Raw genomic sequence first — 13,701 nt, forward strand, 5'->3', positions numbered from 1 at the left:
GGTATCGTAGTAATAAAAGGGACCTACATATAATGCTTATTGATTTGGAAAAAGCATATGATAGGGTGCCAAGGGAGGTCTTATGAAAACTTTTGGAAATAAAGAGAGTAAGGATCGCATATATTCGTACAATTAAAGATATGTATGATAGGACTAGAACCGGTGTGAAGACTCAAGGTGGTGTGATAGAGGAATTTTTTATTGGTATAGGATTACATCAAGGATCATCCTTAAGTCCATATCTTTTCACATTAGTTTTGGAAGTTCTCACAGAGCATATCCAAGAACCTATGCTATGGTACATGTTTTTTGCCGATGATATCGTCCTTATGGAAGAGTCAAAGAAAGACCTAAATAAGAAGTTGGATTTATGGAGAGAAGTTCTAGAAGTGTATGGTCTGCACATAAGCCATAGCAAGATAAAATATATGGAATATAAGTTCGGTCGTCAAAGGAAAAACTCTAATGTACGAAAAGTTAAAAATTTTAAGTATCTTGTGTGTATTATACAAGATAATTGAGAGATTGAACAAGATGTAAATCATATGATTCAATTGCAGGTTGGACAAAATGACAGAGTGCGTATGGTTTTATGTGACAAAAACATGCTTTAAAACTTAAAGGTAAATTCTATCGCACTGCTATCATACTGGATATACTTTATTGTACATAATGTTGAGCGGTCAAATGGGAACACGAACATAAGTTAAGTGTAGCAGAGATGAAGATGTTGAGATGGATGAGTAGTCATACACAATAGGATAGAATAAGGAACGATTAAAAGTAGCATCTATTGTGGAAAAGATGTTAAAATCACGTCTCAAGTGGTTTGGACATGTGAGAAGAAGATCGATAGAAATTGGATGAGATGGAAAATATACAAGAGGAGAAGACAGAGGAAGACCTAGAATAACCTTTTATTGAGGTGATCAAATAAGATCTACATGTAAATGGTTTCTCTTTAGACATGATATATGATAGAGTTTAATTATTACATCGATTGATCTATATAGTCGATCCCACTTAGTGAGACAAGACTTTGTTGTTGTTAATATTGAAAAACAACATTCACATTTACCAAAATATATGCATATTTGTTGCTCTATCAGTAGTATCTCTAAGATAAAAGAAAAGACTAAACTACTCTCCGTAGTACATATGTCACGAAATCTGGTACGTTTTACCTACCAATATGCGACAAAAACTAACAATGACTACGAGATGAGAGGCATACAAAAGAATTTAGCATCAACGAACAAAATTTCAACACCCAACTTAAAAAATAAAAATAAGTTAATGCATATATTTAAGTTCATGCATGAATATAAATACAATTTTTCCCTTTTTGACAATGACACACATTTTGAGGATGTAAGAAATTGCTAAAGGAATTTGAAAACGGCAACTTTTTTAGTGTCATATATCAAAATAAATATTGAGTATATGCTAGCATATAAGTTGATAATTTTCCATGCTTACATATAATTACAACAGAAAGTCCCAAAGATCCAACCTCCAAGTTCCCTATAAATACCCACCCTCTATTAGCTCCCTTGCTTAAGTATTGAGTATTGGAGTCCATTGAGGTACCTCTTGCTCTTCTGAGCCATGACATGGAGCTAGCACTCCCAAAATTTGTCAGATAACCAAAGTCAAGAATATCATCAATGGATACATCAGCACATCAAGAAAATAGCATAAACACAAAACAATTAATTACGGTTTCACTGATTTTGATAAACATAGCTAGACTTTTATCTTTTAAAAGTTTCATAAATTTTTAATGATAAGTGCCAAATTAAATATTTATGTCTCACTTTTTTGTAAAAATTAACACTCATAATAATTAAAATTATTCACATCAAATACATTATCTTCTCTTAGCACTCTCCATTAACATCTTTTTTTGCTACACAAAACAATACCCTCTCTTCATATATATATATATATAAGCCACTGTTCTATATTATTTATCGATCTAAATTAATATTTTTTATATAAAATAACTAAAATACTCTTATTATATATAATAATGAGTATTTTAGTCATTTTTTATAACAAGGGTGTTCTTGTGTGAGTGGCCGACTCCAAGGTATAGCTCGTTTTTCTGATGCTCGAACTCGTTTTTTCTTGAAGTGGGAAGGTACTCCAACACTCAAGTTAGTAAGAGTAAGAGATAAATATGAAGTTATTCATTCTACCTGTGACCTAGTGAGTTACTTGTATTTATAAAGTTGTGTTTAGGACTGTTACAAGTATTTTCAAAGCTGCTCTGTAGAAAGATTTCTATGCAGATTTAAGTTGGCACGTGGTTGTTTGATTTTAACACATACTCCCCTTACTCCTGATATAGAACGTGTGTTTATTTAGTTTTAATAAGATTTCGATTTCTAGTTTTACCTTAATCGAGTTATAACCAACAGATCAAAAGGTATTGTAGTTATTTTTTTATAAAAAAATATTAATTTATACTGGTTTAAAATTTAGTTTATCGATTTTTTTGGACAAATCGATTTGTTCGATCTAATTTTGACAAAAATAATACGATTTAATTAATTATAAAAATTAAATTTTAATTATTAAAAAATATCTAAAAAAAAAACGTTTTACGCATCTTTATCTGAATCATCCTAATTTACATCCCTTCATTTTTATCCATGTATATTACCTTTCTTTGATAAAAATAAAAATTAAGAAGTCACTTGCTACCCCGCTGTCGCGGTTGTTTTCCTCTCATAATCGGTGCCGACATCATCATCGACCATGCTGCCAGCAATATCACCATTGCGGTCCCCACATGGGGTACATTTTCCATCTCGGTCTTGCCTTCCGCCTCCATCTCGCCCTTCGCCTCGACGCCACCCATGATAAAAAGTTATGAGTAGGTCATTGTCGAAGAGATTGCCGGCAAATATTCACCCTGAAATTTAAACATCAATGTGAAATTTTTATTTAGATTATTTTTTTTATCAATTGTAGATGTAGGTTTGTTTATTGTAATTTTTGTAGTGGGAGTACATAAAGAGTACATAATATATAAAGTGTAATAATTCAACAGATATTCTTTTAAAGGGAATTTTTTTCATTTTTTTTAACAATAAAACTCTTTCGATTTCTTCTAGTTTATTAAACCATCAACATCACAGCGTGAACAACTTAGAGCATGACATTTTCTTTAACTTTCTTCTTCCTCCTTAAAGCATATTATGAAAATATCTCATTATTGGAAGCGACAGCAATCACACATGTCCCAATAACAGAAGTTACTAGGGTTTTACATATACTATATCAGAGAGAGTTTTTTACTGCTTGTCAACATGGATGTTTTTGCGACCAATCCCAAACCTTTGCCGGATCAGTATGTGATTTGGAATCGAGCTTAAGCTTTTCTGAAGAAAATCTCATGTTCTTCAAGCGGTGATTTTGATAGTTTGATGAACCAGAAAGTATTAAGAGAGAGAAAAAAAATTATTTTTATTGTTGAAGAGAATGAAAAAATCTCTCTTAAAAATATCTATTGATTTATTACACTTTATATACTATGTACTCCTTATGTACTCCCACTAAAAAAATTATAACAAATAAATCAACCTAAAAAATGATCTAAATAACAAAAACTACAAGCTAAGTAAAAACAAAAAGAGAAGGTAAAAAGATGGATTTGGCTTAGATCAAAGACCCATATTTAAATATTTGCTATTTTAGATTAAAAGTATAAATCTTCATTATTAAGTTACCATGATGTGTTTTTGTTGTGACTGGTGGTGGCTGCAATTTAAGAGAAATACAACTCTCTCTCTCTCTTGAAATATTTTCTTCAAATGTTTGAATATATAAAAATTTTATTATATTCTATTGGTAAAAATTAATAAATAAATCTATTGGTAAAGAGAATTTTTAATGCTTTTTTGGGTGTATTGCAAATAAAAAAAATTATTAAAAAATTTATCGAAAAATTTGACGCTAATTATTGACAAAAAAAATTATTGATGAATTTGGCCAATCAGTGTTTCTCTAATAGATGGTCAGAACTGCATCTGGGTTTTAGAGATCAGAAATTGTCGAAGAAAGAACAAAATGTTTCTTTTGTTTTTTTCGGACAATCGAAAAGTAAAGAAATTGTTAATATATTTAAGATAATGATGTATTTACAAAATACTGTCTCAATTCATCCTATTTCATCATATCCGGGATGGGATATGGTTTCGAAGAATGAACTTGCAATTATGAATGAAAAATTTGTCAAAAACAAAAAAAAATTGTTAGTAAATTATAAACAGTAAAAAATTTGTTAGTAAATTAATATTTGTCAATAAACAAAAATTTATCAATAAAAGAGATAAAATTGTAATTTTATCTGTAATTAGCTGTTTTTTGGTAGTAAATAATCAAAGAATACTTTATCCTCGGAATAAATATTGGACCAAAATAAATATTCACTCTTAAATTTAAGACTAAAAAACTTTTATATATAGCTTTTTTATATCTTAATTTGTATCTGTCTACTCAACTCAAGATATTTTTTGAGTGGCTTTTAATTTTAGAGAAAAATAGTAATAAGAGATTCTCCTTTCTTCTGCCAGTTCCCAACCTTCTTGCTGCTGCCGACAAAGGTAGGCATCCTCTTTGCATCATTGACTCTGTCGATTTGATTTTACTTTTGGCTTTGATTTGGGATTGACTTTTTTTTTTTTTAATTTTAGTTTTTTTTTTGTGATTTTCCTGACTTGCATCATATAAATTCTTATCATCTAATAATTTACTTTTGTTTTTGCATGATACTATGTATTTTTTATAAGCTAATAATATTATTAATTAATTGATTAATTACGTAGAGGAATAATATATATACATAAAATTTAATTAACCTTATGGACCAACCAATGGAGTTGTGTGATTTTGATCCAGAACAAGACCTTGACAAATTAGTAATGACAACTATAACGAAAATGTTCCATTTTAAATAAAATAATAAATTTTGACAACTAATTTGATTGGTAAGAGATCAGATTAGGACAATGGAAATCACTTCCTATCTTTGTGATAATAAGGTTGTAATCTGAAGTTGCTTGTTATGCAGTGGTTTTAGATTGCCTACTTCTCATGTTGTTCATACTGTTGGACCAATCTACAATTCTAATAGTAACCCTGCTTCTCTTTCAAGTGCTTATAGGTAGCTTCACATTGTGTTTGTGTTTACTTACTCCATTTGGTGTGTGTTTGTTTATTATTATTACTCGTTGATTTGCAGGAATAGTTTGAGGGTTGCGAAGGATAAAAACATTCAGTATATAGCATTCCCAACTATATCATGTGGTGTCTTTGGACAAGTTAGTTCGCTCACAAATATGAATGGTCATTATTAGGTGCTCAATCTCATAGATTTAGGTTATTAATAGTGATTAATTATTGATGATCACACAGAATTAATAGTCGGTGGAAAAGTTTATGTTGTAATTCTTTGAAAAAAGTCCCATTTTTTTCCCCTGAAGCTAGGCAGTGAGAATCTGATATTTATGCTTCTACTTCTTTTATAAGGAAACTCTTCAGTTTCTTTTGGATATCCTTAATTGTTTTTTGAAATAAGAATATGTGACAAATTCATCACTATTACATAAGACTAAAATGCTGTATTATTTCAGATATCCTTATGATGAGGCTGCCACGGTAGTGATTTCTGTCGTCAGGGAGTTTCGAAATGAGTTTAAGGAGGTATTCCATTTCAAAATAACAATTTGAAAGCTAGGAGCTTATGCTTTTTGCATTGCATAGAATGAGATCTTTTACTATATTTGGTATCCAGATTCATTCTGTATTTAATGTTCAATATTTTGTTGCAGATCCACTTTGTTATGTTCTTGCAAGATATTTATCAAGTTTGGGTAAATAAGACAAATGATCTGATGAAAAATTAGCACCGTAGAATCATGGAGAGTCAACTATTTCAATGGCTGTATATTAGAATAATTAAGTGTAATTGTCCATGCATTGTAATCATTAGATGTTCATGATGCTTCTGTTCTATGAAAAATCATAGCCTTTAGTAAATTCATTATTTATTATTTTGTTAAGTTTGTAAATTCATTACCTAATATTTAGTATAAATTTTATTTTTATATTTAAAAGTTTATTTGTCTTGTTATCTATATTTTGTATAAATTTTATTTTTATATTTATTTGCATTAATTGTTTACTATTTTTCAAAGAAAAAAATAATTAAAACATATCTATTAAAATCGACGGAATAGTTGTCGCTTTTTAATTTTAAAATAGACAACAAAATCCAAATATAGACATAGAATTTGTCGGTATATGAATAATAAAGTCGATGGCAACTGTGACGACTTTATTGGATCCAATATCGACGGCAACGTTGTCGATTTTAGGGATCCAATATCGACGGCAACGTTGTCGATTTTAGTAAGCATATTATAGACAAAAATATTGTCGATTTTATTGGATCAAATATCGACAAAATTGGCGTCGATTTTATATAATAATATCGACGGCGATGTTGTCGATTTTAGTGAGAATGTAAAATTCTCAAATTCATATTATAGATAGAAGCGTTGTCGATTTTATTAAATTATTATCGACGGTCATCCAAGCTGTCGATTTTATTAGTATTTTACAAAATCGACAAGTTTAATAGCGACCAACTCCGCCGTCTATTTTGCCGTCGAATTTTAATATTATCGACGGCTAAGCCGTCAATTTTAACGATATTTCTTGTAGTGTGTGTGATAATTCTTTGGATTCGGTTTTGGAATAACAATTTCATTGTAAATTCAGTTTTTTTTAGCATAATTATTATTTAGTCTTGATCATAAAATAATATGCTGGTTGTGGTATTATACTTCTATCCAATATTATAACTAATTTCAAAGAAAAAGTATACAAATAAAAGTTTTAATCTCAATATATAGTTATTAGGGTTAGAAGTGAGTCAAGCCAGTTCATGAGTCAGTTTAAGTTTGACTCATTAATAACTTGATAAGCTAAACTTGTGAGCTAGTGAGCTAAGTTTGAGCTTAGAATTGAGCTCATAAATTAAATGAGTCGAGCTTGAGTTTGGATAAGCTCATCTCATTAGCTCGTGAGTTGGATCTATTATAATTATTAATACACATATCCTATATGCATTTAATCTATAAATAAAAAATTTTATATTTATTTTTTATATATAATTTTAATGTAGGATATAAATAAAAAATTTATAATTTATTGATAGATAAATAATACATAAAATTGATCATTTTGAATATTTTTAAAATATATAAGTTATAATTTATTGATATAAACTTATAGATTATGTTACTATTATTTGAGCCAGCTCGTGAGCTTTTGATGAGTCGAGTTTGAGTTTAAAAATAGGCTTCATTATTAATGAATCGAGCCGTGAGCCAAGCTCAATTTTTATGAGTCGAGTTTGAATTTGGTCTAATTCGACTTAGCTCCGCTCACTTTCAATTCTAAATTCTAATAGTTATCTTTTTTTTCTAAATCTAAAATAATTGTCCATTTATAATTACGCACGTACACACCTAAATTAAAAAATGTTAATAAGAAATAAAAGTAGAACGATGTAAAATTATTTTATTAATTATTTTACTTTTATGCTAACTCAATCTCTTTTTATTTACTATTGTAATTTACTTTCATTTAATATAGTAATTGGTGGAAAAAAAATTTAATATGTGTTACGGACTGCCACAGTCTAACTGGTTTACCCGATGGGTCGGAACACCACCTCCGACCCAAGTCCCGAAGCATCCTCCACATAGGGAGAACCCGACGGGTCGGTCCTCGGCACCCGACCGAAGCACGCGCGACTTGCCATCAAGCGGCTTAAGTCACCACACCCAGCAACCGGTCGGGTCGGTACCCTCGGGGCAGCACCCGAAGCCCCGATCCGAAAACCGGAACGACCTGACTCTATCCCCGTGAGGATTAGGATAGCTCACAGAAGCTTCCTGGCCAGTGGGCTAGGTCACCTACGGGCCCACCCAAGCACAGTATATAAGGGAAGAGGCCAGCTCTCCCCCCAAGGTACGTAACATCTTACCTAATTTGGCTGTCTCCTCAGACGGACACTGACTTGATCGTCAGAGTGTCCTTGTAGGTGGCCACCCCACCGTCCACACCGCCTCCGGCGACGCCAGCTCTCAGCCCGCATCTCTACACCTGCTCCGAGTCAGCCCATGGTCTCACCCGCTCATCTTCTCATCACCACTCGACCCGTCGAGCACCCAAGGTCTCCCAGGTAACGAACATTGATGCCATCTGTGGGGACCCTGGAGCAGACATGGAGCGACTCCCCACGTCGGAGGAACTTCGTGAAGGAGGAGGGGCCCGCCTGAGTAGGGCGAGTTTGACAGCTCGCGCCAGCGAACAACCACGATTCTCCGTTCAGCCAAACCAACCAATCTACACCAAGACCCTTGAAAGACGTCCCTTCGGAGGGACGGGAGCCGACAGTGCCAAGATTATGCAGGAGCTTAGACACAGAGTACAAAACCTCAAAAGGGAGCTAGCAGCGAAGAGTCGATCCCACGGAGACGTCAGCTGATCCCACGGAGACGTCATCCGATCCCGCACCCGCTCCCCCTCCCGAAGATACGAGAATCGAGAAAGGAGCCCGACAAAACGCGAAGATGAAGCACATACACAGGCGACCTCCCGACCTACCCAAGATAGGTCTGAGATCCGCGGGGAGTCCCAAAAGGGAAAAGCCAAGAAACGGCTGGAACCCATCATCATGGGATTTATGGATGCATACTCTGGTTATAACCAGATTTTGATACACCCAGAAGACCAAAGCAAAACAGCTTTCATAACAGAACATGGTAATTTTTGTTACAAGGTAATGCCTTTTGGCTTAAAGAATGCAGGTGCGACATACCAAAGATTAATGGACAAAGTATTCCAACAACAGATATGAAGGAACGTGGAAGTCTATGTAGACGATATGGTGGCAAAAACGCCTGCACAAGGGTCACACTGTGACGACCTGATAGAGGTCTTCAACCAACTCCGAGCATATAACATGAAGCTCAACCCAGACAAATGTGCTTTCGGAGTCCAAAGAGGAAAATTCATTGGCTTCATGCTAACCTCAAGAGGTATAGAAGCCAACCCAGAAAAATGCAGTGCAGTACTGACCATGACAAGTCCAAAAACAGTAAAAGAAGTCCAGCAATTGGCAGGCAGAATAGCTGCCCTATCACGTTTCCTACCCGCAGTGGCAAATCGATCTTATCATTTCTTCCAAACATTCTCCAAAGGCAAGAAATTCACATGGACAGATGAATGTGAAAAGTCCTTTACGGAACTCAAACAGCTCTTGACGTCACCTCCAATACTCCAGAGACCAGAGTCAGGTAAGCCGTTGTACTTATATTTATCAGTATCTAACCATGCCATAAGCTCGGTCTTAGTGATGGAAATAGGAAAACAGCAAAACCCAGTATATTTCATCAGCAAGGTATTACAACCAATAGAAACAAGGTATCCAAAGATAGAACAGCTAGCGCTGGCGCTAGTCACCACGGCAAGGAGGCTGCGACATTACTTTCAAAGCCACACAATCATAGTACGAACAGACCAACCACTAAGGCAAATATTAACCAGACCCGAACTCGCCGGATGTCTAATAAATTGGTCAATCGAACTATCCGAGTTCGACATTCAGTATGAGTTGAGAAAAGCTCTGAAGTCACAAGTACTCGCTGACTTCGTGTCAGAAATGACTAATGAGACCCAACACATAGCAGCCAGTTGGAGCATACATGTAGACGGAGCATCAAACAAAGAAGGAAGCAGAGCTGGGGTACTGCTAAAAGAGGGAGAGAAAGTGATAGCCGAGCAATCACTTCAATTCCGCTTCAATGCAAGCAACAACCAAGCGGAATATGAAGCTCTGCTAGCAGGACTAAAACTCGCCCAACAACTCAAGATATCTCAAATAACAGCCTACTGCGACTCAGCACTTGTAGTACATCAAATCAAGGGCGAATACCAGGTAAAAGATCCTTTTCTAGAGAAATATTGGCTCATAACAAAGGATCTCATTTCAAAGTTCAATAAATTTGATATTATTCATGTAAACCGAGAACAAAACACTAGAGCCGATGTGTTATCCAAGTTAGCCACAACAAGGCAGGCGGAGAACACACCGGCCCTGTCACAACTAACACTCGACAAGCCGAGTTTTGAGCAGGACACAATCTTAAGCATCATGCAGGTACCAGACTGGAGAATGCCTTTCCTCAATTACATCACCACAGGTGCAATACCAGATGATGAGTCGAACTTGCCGCTCTTCCAAAGAAAAGCAAGTTTCTATACAATACTCGAAAACACCCTGTACAGACGATGATACTGCCAACCACTCCTCAAATGCATCAGCAGGGAGGAGGCCGAGGATGTCATGGCTGAAACACACGAAGGAGTGTGTGGAAACCACATCGGCGGCCTAGCATTGGCTGGAAAGATATTGCGAACAGGATACTATTGGCCGACGATAAAAAAGGACTGCATCTCTAAAGTCAAAGCATGCGATAATTGTCAAAAGCATGCCACCCTTTCAGAGACCCCGGCCGAAGAGCTCCACACCATAGAGGTAAGCTAGCCTTTCGATAGGTGGGGATTGGATATCCTCGGACCCTTCCCGAAAGCACAGGCCAGGTAAAGTTTCTTTTAGTATCAATAGACTATTTCTCTAAGTGGATAGAAGCACAACCACTAGCACATATAACGGCAGAGAAAGTGCGATCTTTCTTATGGAAGAACATTATATGTAGATATGGTATCCCAAGAGAGATAATCTCGGATAACGGGAGACAATTTACCGACCATAAGCTCGCTTTCCTTTTTAAGAAATTTTAACATTAAACATCATTTCAGCTCAGTCGAGCACCCACAAACTAATGGGCAAGTTGAATCAGCTAACAGAATTATCTTGCAGGGCTTAAAGAAAAAGCTCGGCGAAGCTAAAGGGGAATGGGCTGACCTCATTCCAGAAATTCTATGGAGCTATAATACCAGCATCCAATCTGCTATAGGAGAAACTCCTTTCAAATTAGTGTATGGCGCTGAGGCATTGATCCCCGTAGAGGTCAGCATCCCAACGCTAAGAACCGAGCTTTACGATCAGTCGAATAACCGGCAAGCCCGAACAGCTAAGCTTGATCTCGTCGAAGAATAAAGAGACATCTCAGCCATAAAGCAGCGAGCCAGAAAACAATATATAGAATGAAGACACAATAAAAGAGTAATTCGTAGATCCTTCAATGAAGGAGACCTCGTGCTCAGACGGACAGAAGAAGCTCGAAAACCTCCAGCACATGGCAAGTTGGCAGCAAATTGGGAGGGACCTTTCCGAGTTCTCCAAAACCTGGGAAAGGGGGCTTACAAACTAGGAACCCTTAAAGGAGATCAACTCCCAGGAACATGGAATGTCTCCTCACTAAGGGAATACCAATCATAATATATGCTATAAATACGCAAATGATGGCACTCTTTTTCCCCTCCGAAGGTTTTTTCCCAAAAAAATACATGGGTTTTACTCGGAAAGGGTTTTAACGAGGCCGGACGCCCCAAATCATCACACCAATGTACCATACATTACAAATCAAAACCCTTTTTTATCTTGACAGGCACCATACAATCAAAGTAAATCCGAGCTTCATACTCAGAAGTCAACATGCGCATGCCGAGCATATTACTCAGAGAAATACAAACAAATAAAAACAATCACCAAGTTATCCAAGCGAATCTTAAGGGCTCATTCAACCACAACCCCTATATTAGAGCCTCTGCTCTCCTTATTAACAATTCAATCAGACAGAGAATGGCTTCAGCTATCTTCAATACATACACGCAATTGTTTTCATAATACGATATATCATTATAATAACTTATCCAAAATATCATATTTTATAAAACAAAATAAGTCATTATCAAAACCGAGCTATATACTCGGAACCCAAAATATCACTACCGAGAACAATACTCGGAAATCGTTCAACAAAGCCAAAACAGTCACAAGTTTAAAACCTACTACACCATGTACAAAATAAAAAGAGTTAAATGCTAGCAAAGCCTAATCTGCCTTATCACCCATGCTGGATCCCTCGCTCTCACTTCCAGCAACAGCCTCGTCTTCCACAAGCTCACCATTCACGACCACCTTCATAACGTCAAGCTTTGAAGGATCAGCTTCCGGGTATAACACCTTGACCTGGGAAATAGCGCGGTCAAAACCTTGAGCAAAAGCCTCATAAATCCCGCCTTCCAATACTTTTATTCGAGCAGAGAGCTGATCATTCTCGGATTCCACGACCTTCAACTTTTCAGACGAGGCCTTCTAGAGTTTCCTCTCATCAGCCAAATCCAACTCTTTCTTCTCCATGGAAGCAGAGAGCTCGGCAATCTTTTGGTCTTTTTTCTGGATGATCCCAGACAGCTCTTCTACCCGAGAAGCCTCCTTCTCCTCCCGATCTAGGGCAAGCTCCTGTGCTCGGCCAATGGCAACGATCCGGGAACCAATCACCTACAAAAATGAAAACAAGTAAATAGGTGACATCAACAAAAATTTACAAACACAACAAAATAACCTATACCTGAAGAAATCGGCTAACACCAGCTCAGCCAACTTCATTAATCATTTTCATGTCATCCGGGAAACAGCAAAGCTCATCAGCCATGGTACCAAAAGGATACAACTTCGCCCACAGAGATCTAGCGTGCATGTTCTGATCATACCCATGGAGCCTCTTCTGTGATTCATATGCAGACTCGACCATCTGCAGAATCATGGACGACTCCCCCTTACCTTCTAAAACCTCGGCAAGGCTACCTTGACCTTGCCCTCTCTTCCTTTTTTGCTTTTGCCAAGGGCCATATTGAATCAAAGCAGCAGGACCTTTCCCAACGTTAGATGAAACCTCTTTCTCCCCTTTCTTGCGTTGATTAAAGAAAAGCTTCAAACCTGCCGTGGTGATGGTAGGAGCTTTCTCGCCTGCAAATCAAAAACAACCAAGGTAAGGAACAACATATCAAAACATAAACATAGAACAAACGTAATGAAACAGATTACCTATGTGATCATACACAGCCTGCCTATCAGTATCCCATTTCAACATCTCGGCAACAGATAACAAACCTTTCGGACCCAAGGATTTAAACAAAAAATCCATCACAATATCATCATCAGAAAGCCTATCATCTACGTCCAAAGCTTGATACGGCTCGGCACACCAAAACAACGGAAATCTCTCGACTAAATGCTCATTCAAATAAAACGGGAAGTCTTCGGGAACACTCCTAACCCTAACAAACATGGATTTAAAATCCTTAAACGAAGACTTATATAAACCAAACACAGCACGACGAGGATAACTGCTAAGATTTACCCATAACCCCCTATTCACCCCTTTTGCCTAGAATAAAGAGAAAAACAGCCTCAAAGACGGCGGACGCTCCAACAGTTCCATCAAAACCTCGAATGTCCGGATAAAACCCCAAGAGTTAGGGTGAAGCTGGGTTGGAGTACAGTTCAACCAATACAACACCCCACACTCAAATTTGATAAAAGGAAGCCTCACACCCAACTCAGTAAACAAACAACTATACATAAAAAAGAAGGACCAGTCGTCAAGTCGGTTGCACACTCGATCATCTCTTTCACAAGGTAATAAC

General features: G+C 36.3%; 1 long non-coding RNA gene across 2 annotated transcripts; it reads left to right on the plus strand.

Annotated features, from left to right (window-relative positions):
- The first annotated feature begins 4,475 nt into the window (after positions 1-4,475).
- Positions 4,476-6,116, plus strand: LOC107624211 (uncharacterized). Of its 2 annotated transcripts, XR_001616782.3 has the most exons (5): positions 4,499-4,613; positions 5,081-5,173; positions 5,252-5,366; positions 5,643-5,712; positions 5,841-6,116. It is a non-coding gene; the product is annotated as an uncharacterized LOC107624211 (long non-coding RNA). The 2 variants fall into 2 exon arrangements; XR_001616774.3 differs by lacking the exon at positions 5,081-5,173 and having other exon boundaries at positions 4,476-4,613.
- Positions 6,117-13,701: the final 7,585 nt, after the last annotated feature.

This window comes from Arachis ipaensis, chromosome B2 (assembly GCF_059453495.1).
Source record: "Arachis ipaensis isolate K30076 ecotype BB chromosome B2, ASM5945349v1, whole genome shotgun sequence".
NCBI lineage: Eukaryota > Viridiplantae > Streptophyta > Magnoliopsida > Fabales > Fabaceae > Arachis > Arachis ipaensis.